This window comes from Scyliorhinus torazame, chromosome 10, assembly GCF_047496885.1.
Source record: "Scyliorhinus torazame isolate Kashiwa2021f chromosome 10, sScyTor2.1, whole genome shotgun sequence".
Taxonomy (NCBI): domain Eukaryota; kingdom Metazoa; phylum Chordata; class Chondrichthyes; order Carcharhiniformes; family Scyliorhinidae; genus Scyliorhinus; species Scyliorhinus torazame.
This window is the reverse complement of record NC_092716.1, coordinates 214237662-214246309: the sequence shown is the minus strand read 5'-3', so window position 1 is coordinate 214246309 and position 8648 is coordinate 214237662.

Sequence of the window (8648 nt, the reverse complement as noted above, 5' to 3'; positions counted from 1 at the left end):
GTCTTATAGATGTTGCAAGGAAAGATTAAGAGTTACTTATAGAGTACTGTATTCTTTGGGGGATTTATTGGCATTGATAGTTGTTAAGATGTTTACTGTGGGTTTATAAAGTGTGAACTGGTTTCATAAATAAACATTGTTTTAAATTAAAAGTACTTTAACTCTCTGCTGCACTACACCTGTAAGGTAGGCCCGTGCGCTCCCCATAACCACAATCTATTAAAAGTTGTGGGTCAGGTGAACTCCATGATACACTTTGGGGTTCTCTAAACCCTGGCCCATAACATATTAAAACATCATTAACCCCCCCTGACCTATCTCTCACAAATAAAGTCCCCATCAGCCCTCCTCAGACCGGTCCCAGTCCCTTCTCTCTAATGAAAGCCTCTGCCAGCACTGGCGTATCAAAGAAATTATTTTTCGAGTCCATCGTTACTCTCAGTCGTGCCAGTACACCAACCCAAACCTCATTCCTTTGCTGTAGGACACCGCTTTCACCTTATGAAGGTCGTACACCTCTTCGCCGGTTCGGTCCCAATGTCCTGCTCCCAGTCAATGTTACGGTTCTTCTTTGCCCACTCCAGGACCCGCTCCTTCCTCTGGAAACTATGAAAATGGATAACCACGCAATGCCCAATGGGCTCTACCCAACTCTGGCAGGGCGAACACTCCATCCTCTCCCAGCAGCCAAGAGAACATCTTCACACAATACTCGGTTGGCCTCAAACCCACCATTCCTTCTGGCAGCCCCACCATCCTGAGGTTCAGCCACCTCGACCTGTTCTCCACATCTTCCACTTTTGCTCTTAGGCCCTTGTTACTCTCCGCCACGAGCAGCAACTCCGCTTCCAACGAGGCAAACCGTCTCTTGTGCTGCAACAAGGATACCTCCATATCCTTCAACATCTCGCCTTGCTCTTCCACAGCCTTTGAGGTCTTACCCAGCTGCTCTCGATAGCAGTTCCTCAAGCTGCCTCCTCAATAGTGGTTTTAAAGGATTCCTTCATTTCTTTGCCTTGCTGATCAAACTGCCTGTCCATCTGCTTTCCAAATTTTTCCAGTCCCTGCATGTCAACTGTAATGGGTGCTGCCATCTTTGCCAGCTTCTCCCCTTCAACATTGGCCCAGCAAACTTGAAGTAGGGCTTTAATATCTAAATATTAACTGTTCAATTATTGTAAACACAATCAATAAAATTAAAATTATATTCTTGCTTTATTTTTAATATTTTGTGGATCATTTGCATATTAGGATGAGGAATGTTACTCATCTATTTGCCCCTTTTTGGCATCAGTTTCCCCAAATACATTGAGGAATCATGCACTTTTACTTTCCACCATCTCTCGACCCCTCCTTTAGCTAAATGATGCACTACACCTGTAGTGAATCTGCTTATCCGATATCCAGTTCTGGAGGAATCACAGTTTCCTCCAGTTAAACATTGGGGAAGACCAAAGACATTTTGGCCTCCAAAACATACTCAATATTTGGGCTATTTCAAACCATCCCTCCATCCTACCTGCATCTCAAACTGCACCAGACTGTTCAAAACCTTGACATCCTATTTGATTCTGATTTGAATGTCTGATCCCCCAACACAATAACCACCTACTTCCACTTCAATATCATCACACATCTTTGTCTTTACCACAGCCCATCTGCTGCTAAAACCCTCATCCATGCCATTGTCATCCCCTGATTTGACTATTCCAATGCTTTCTTGAACTGACTCACAACATCAGTACTTTCATCTCATTTAAAATTCTGCTGCTGATAGTGCTCCTGTTCTCCAGAATGATATTAAGTTGGAAATGAATTTGACCACAGGAAGGATGCAATAATGCAACTTGGTAATTGGTAATGAAGACAGATCTGGCTGTTGGCAATTAGCTTGATCTTTCACAAAGTATATTTTAAAATATAGGTTTAAATTTAAGAGGAAGTGATGAGAATCAGAGGCCATTCACAATTTGAATGAGACAAGGTTATTAAAGGTAGAACCATAGCAACAACTTGTATTCATATCATACCATTAACACAGTAAAATCTCCAAAATGTTTCTGAAGAGCATTATAAAACAAAATTAACCACAAGACTGATGGAGGCATTGGACCGCAGAAAGTGAAGGTTAAAGTTTGAGATAAATAAAATGTAAGTAATTCGTTAAAATAGCTAAGTAATAATTGTAATTTACATAAGAGTAGTGTTACTCTTTCTGTGTGTGTATGTGTGTGGTTGATTGTGCCATATTCTGCAAAAATGTCAAGAAAGATAAGTCTACCATGGCCACAATTTATAAATAATTAGACATCTTTTATTCCCAGTTATCGTCAGAAAAACCAAAGCTCACTCTGCTATCATCTGTTGATTATGGCCTTGATTCCAACAACTTGCGTAGTCAAATGTATGTTAGCTGCATTCTATAATGTTCCAAGGCATGAGAAACATCAGCCATCTATTTATATGCAAGACTGTTCCCTTTCCATGCACATATGATCAGGAAGTTATTGAAATGTTGTGAGAGGCAGATTACTAAAGCATGCACTGAGGCTTGGTTGCGAGCCCAGACTCCCAGAAAAAGTTTTATTTTGTTGATACGAGCAGAGAAAGAACTTTGCCTGATTGACAGATTTACGATGTTAAAATAAGTTATCTTCTGTGATCTCTTTTGTCAGTGGTTCAGCATTTATTTGCACTAGATAAAGAGATGTCAAGTGCTTATATTTTCTACTATTGATACTTTATCAACACTTTTGTAGGGCTGTTGCAACAGCAGTGTTTTTTAGAGGCAAATTATGAATGGGTGTTTTTTGAGTGATTCCACAAGCCATTATCACTATTGGGTTCATTGGTTCTGCACAGAGTGTATACTGGGTGAATGGGCATGAAGGTGACATGGGAGGCATGGACGTTTAGAGGGCTATTGGATTTGGTTGAGAAGCATCAGTTAGCATGGAATTAGCATGGAGAGTGGATGGGTGTGCGGAGGTACGGACAGAGAGGGCTAGAGGGACTAAAATATAAGCAAAATACTGGCATGAAGTCTCAAAGAACCATGGTGGTCCTTTTAACCATTCTGCCTCAGTACTCAGCTACTGTTGTGGTCACCCCTAATTTACTTCAAGAGGTGGCGGGACTGACACTTCACACCTCCCCCACTTCCAATGTGACAATTGGGTCTGATAGGGCACTTTCTACTGAGGCAGGTCTGCCAAGTCTGGAAATTTCCTGACTCCAGCCACAGGCCTCGAAGATTAAAATCTGGCCCTTTGTTTCCTTAGAAACTGGAAGGGCCAGTTTCCTCACTCAGTTTCATTTCCCTTTTCAATTAAGGCATGTCTCAAAAAATATAAGCTTTGAAACCATAGATTCCAAAACAGTATTGAGTACAATGTATCTAGTTTTGATCACTGAGACATCCACGTAGGAGAGAAAAGCCATTAACTGATTCCCTGTGCTAGAAGACTGAGCTATAATGAAGACTGGAGAAACCTATGTTTTTTAAACCTGCAAAGAATGTATCTATAGAAGTTTAGGAGACGGTAAGATGTTAAGTCTGTGATGCACGATCAATGACCACTAAAGCGAGGTTGTAGTCCAACTGAAGGCTTTAATAAGCTAGATGTTTCCCCCAGCAGCTCAGGTACAGAAAGAAGACCAATAGGAAACATACAATATCTACCAATGGTGTTCCAGCATTACCAGGTACCTTAATACCTCTACACAGACTACCACATTCACCGCCTGTTAAAAAAGAGTCCGGCGAGGGTGATGGCTTGATATTACAACATGGTAACGTGGTAGAAATTATAGTTATGGAGGTACCGTAATACCTCCGTACAGCGTTTTGTAACTATTTACAGATTCATAATTAACTATACACTTTAAAATGAAGCAATCAGTCGATCGGGGGCCCTGGTCGTCCTCTGTGATCGTCGAAGCTTCGGTGGTGACGCCGGTGGAGGTTCGGGCGTCTGTGACTCCGGGAGCGTGGCCTCGATCTCTGTGGCAGCTTCGACACCCCTAGACGGCGCTGGTGGGGAAAACGGCTGACCTGGGAAGAGAGCGTCTGCGGGGTGCGTGGGGAGGCCTAGACGGGGCCAGCGGAATGACCGATCCTCCTGTAAGATGCACTGGTGGGAGGGGGGGGGTGGGACTGGTGGCTGGGGTGTGCGTGCGGATCCGGCGGGCGCCAGGTCTCCTAGGGGCTGTCGGGGTATGCCACGTAGGCGTACTGGGGGTTAGCATGGAGAAGATGGACCCTCTCGACCAACGGGTCCGACTTGTGAGCCCGCATGTGTTTTCGGAGCAGGATGGGTCCGGGAGCTGCCAGTCAGGTCGGGAGCGAGGTCCCAGAGGAGGACTTCCTGGGGAAGACAAGGAGATGTTCATGAGGTGTTTGGTTGGTCGTGGTACAAAGCAGTGACCGGATGGAGTGGAGGGCATGGGAGATTCCTGGACCGTAGGACGGTCTTCCAGACCGTTCCATTCTCCCTCTCTACCTGTCCGTTACCCCGGGGGTTGTAACTGGTCGTCCTGCTCGAGGCGATGCCCTTGCTGAGCATGAATTGACGCAGTTCATCGCTCATAAAGGAGGGCCCCCTATCGCTATGTATGTAAGCGGGGAACCTGAACAGTGAAAAGATGCTATGGAGGGCCTTGATGACGGTGGTTGCGGTCATGTCGGGGCAGGGGATGGCGAATGGGAACGGGGAGTACTCGTCAATCACGTTCAGGAAGTACGTGTTGCGGTCGGTGAAGGGGAGGGGGTCTTTGAAGTCCATGCTGAGGCGTTCAAAGGGTCGGGAAGCCTTTATCGGGTGCGCTTTCTCTGGCTGGAAGAAGTGCGGTTTGCACTCCGCGCAGGTTTGGCAATCCCTGGTGGCTGTCCTGACCTCCTCAATGGAGTAGGGCAGGTTGCGGGTCTTGATAAAGTGGAAAAAATGAGTGACCCCCCCGGGTGGCCGAGGTCCTCGTGGAGGGCCCAGAGGCGGTCCAGTTGTGCGTTGGCACATGTGCCGCGGGACAGGGCATCAGGAGGCTCGTTTAGCTTCCCTGGACAATACAAGATCTCGTAGTTGTAGGTGGAGAGTTCGATCCTCCACCGCAAGATCTTATCGTTTTTTAATCTTGCCCCGCTGTGCATTATTGAACATGAAAGCAACCGACCGTTGGTCAGTGAGGAGAGTGAATCTCCTGCCGGCCAGGTAATGCCCCCAATGTCGCACAGCTTCTACTATGGCCTGGGCCTCCTTTTCGACTGAGGAGTGGCGGATTTCGGAAGCGTCAGACACGTCGCTCTCAACCTGGAAGGGGAGGGACTCGTCGATGGCGTGCATCGTGGCCTTTGCAATGTCTGCTTTGATGCGGCTGAAGGCCTGGCGGGCCTCTATCGACAGGGGAAATGCTGTGGATTGGATCAGGGGACGGGCCTTGTCCACACAGTTGGGGACTCACTGGGCATAGTATGAGAAAAACCATAGACAGCGCTTCAGGGCCTTGGAGCAGTGAGGGAGGGGGAACTCCATAAGGGGGCGCATGCGTTCAGGGTCGGGGCCTATAACTCCATTTCGCACTACGTAGCCGAGGATGGCTAGGCGGTCGGTGCTAAACACGCATTTATCCTTGTTATATGTAAGGTTAAGGATCTTTGCGGTCTGGAGGAATTTTCGGAGGTTGGTGTCGTGGTCCTGCTGGTCGTGGCCGCAGATGGTGACATTATCGAGATACGGAAACGTTGCCCATAAACCGTACCGGTCAACCATTCGGTCCATCTCGTGCTGGAAGACCGAGACCCCGTTGGTGACACCGAAGGGAACCCTTAAGAAGTGATAGAGCTGCCCATCTGCCTTGAAGGCAGTGTATTTGCGGTCACTAGTGCGGATGGGTAGCTGGTGGTAGGCGGACTTAAGATCCACCGTGGAGAAAACCTTGTAATGCGCGATCCTGTTTACCAGTTCGGATATGCGGGGGAGAGGGTACGCGTCCAGCTGCGTAAACCTGTTGATGGTCTGACTGTAGTCGATGACCATCCTATGCTCCTATGCTTCTCCCCGTTCTTTACCACCACTACTTGAGCTCTCCAGGGACTGTTGCTAGCTTCAATGACTCCTTCCCTCAGTAGCCTTTGGACCTCTGACCTAATAAAGATCCGATCCTGGGCACTGTACCGTCTGCTCCTGGTGGCGACGGGTTTGCAATCCGGGGTGAGGTTCGCAAACAGGGAAGGCGGATTGACCTTGAGGGTCACGAAGCTGCAGACAGTGAGAGGGGGTATAGGGCCGCCGAATTTGAAAGTTAGACTTTGGAGATTACACTGGAAGTCTAAACCTAGGAGTGTGGCCGCGCAGAGGTGGGGAAGGACGTAGAGCCGGCACTTTTTAAACTCCCTTCCCTGGACTGTGAGGTTTGCTACACAAAACCCCTTTATCTCTACTGAGTGGGAACCGGAGGCGAGGGAGATTTTTTGAATAACGGGGTGGACGAGGAGAGAACAGCACCTTACCGTGTCGGGGTGTATGAAGCTCTCCGTGCTCCCAGAGTTGATTAAGCAGGACGTCTCGTGCCCGTTGATTAGTACTGTTGTTGTAGCAGTTCAGAGTGTTCGAGGCCGGGACTGGTCCAGGGTGACCGAGGCTAATCGCAGCAGTTGAATGTTCTCTTTGGGCGGCGTGCGGTCAGCCGAGCTGGGGTCCTGGGAGTCCATCCAAGATGGCGGCTCCCATTGGTCGCACAAGCTGTGGGTGCACAAAATGGTGGCGCCCATCCCTCGAACGTGGCGTCCACGGGACAAGATGGCGGCGCCCGGGGGCCGCATGTGGCCCTGGAGGAGGAAGATGGCGGCGCCCGGTGGCTGCACGGGGACCGTGGAGAGGTTTGTGGTGGCGATCCGCATTCGCCGCTGGAGGCCGCAGCGACCGCACGGGCCTGGCATACCACCACGAAGTGGCCCTTTTTACCGCATTTTTTGCAGGTGGATGCGCGGGCCGGGCAGTGCTGGCTGGGGTGCTTGGCCTGCCCGCAAAAGTAGCAGCGGGGCTGCCCGGGGTTGCTAGGCCGCCTTGCAGCACAAGCTTGTGGGGGGATGGGGGATGTCTTGGGGTCGGCTGAGGAGGGGTTCCACGCTGCCCAGGGGGCTGCCGCGCAGTCGGGAACGTAAGCGCGGGCATTTCTGGAGGCCACATCCAGCCTCGTTGCTAGCAGATGTCGGGCATAGACCTGGTTTACTGGGCGAATATAATGTCCTTTTAGCAGCTCCATTGCTGCATTGAAGTCATCCGCGTCCTCAATGAGGGTGTAAATTTCCGGGCTCACCCTCGAATGCAGGACTTGCAATTTCTGTTCTCCCGTGGGTGTGTTTTCGGCCGTTCTGACATATCCTTTCAAACACGCCAGCCAGTGCTTGAAGGTTGCCGCTGAGTTCGCCGCGTGGGGGCTGAGTTGCAGACACTCCGGCTTGATTCGGAGCTCCATCCTTTTAAATCTAGCTTATTAAATTGATGCACGATCAATGACCACTAAAGCAAGGTTGTAGTCCAACTGAAGGCTTTAATAAGCTAGCTGTTTCCCCCAGCAGCTCAGGTACAGAACGAAGGCTGCTGGGGTGGCACGGGCTCTTATACCCCACCTTGCAGGGTGGAGCTACCATACAGCTTGACCAATAGGAAACATACAATATCTACCAATGGTGTTCCAGCATTACCAGGTACCGTAATACCCCTACACAGACTACCACAGTCTGAAAAATTATTTTCAACAAAAATGAAAGAACAGATTTAAACTGGTAAAAGACAACATTGGAGTGATATCAGGAAGTTCTTCAAAAACATTCAATACATAGAATAGTATGCCGGATAACACTCTGGGTTTATTCCAAAAAGAGTTAAATGCTATATTCGGGGACTTTAGGAGGCTTTCTGAATAAAATAAATTAATAGTAGCCAAATGGCCTTCCCAATAATTATTTTGTCATCTTGTAAACTGATGGCACAGTGTTTAGCACTGTTGCTTCACAGTGCCAGGGACCCGGGTTCGATTCCCAGCTTGGGTCACTGTCTGTTCGGAGTCTGCACGGTCTCCCATGTCTGCGTGGTTTCCTCCGAATGCTCTGGTTTCCTCCCACAAGTCCCGAAAGATGTGCTTGTTAGGTTAATTGGACATTCTGAATTCTCCCTCAGTGTAACTGAACAGGCACCGTAGTGTGGCAACAAGAGGATTTTCACAGTAACTTCATTGCAGTGTTAATGTAAGCCTACTTGTGACACTAATAAAGATTATAATTCTATAATAAACTCAATGAAATAATAGAAAATGATTCCCTGGATGCAATTTAATCATAAAGTTCAGACAACAATTGCAGATAGTTTGAATTGTTTTATTACATTATATTTTTCGCACGCTTATTTTGATGTGAGGAACTATTGCTTTTTAAAAGCTCAAAGCAAATTTGTAGACCTTATAACAGACACTTTCTCCTTTAAAGACACAATTCATTTCCACCTGCTATGGCAGTTGGAACACTGCAAATGGCATTCTGAGACTTCACAAGCCAGCTTCCTCAAAGGACAGTCTAATTATCAGATTCATTTGGAGCTCAAGGGATAATTGAATTTTAAAAATGGATTACTGGACAGAGAAAAAGGATAGCA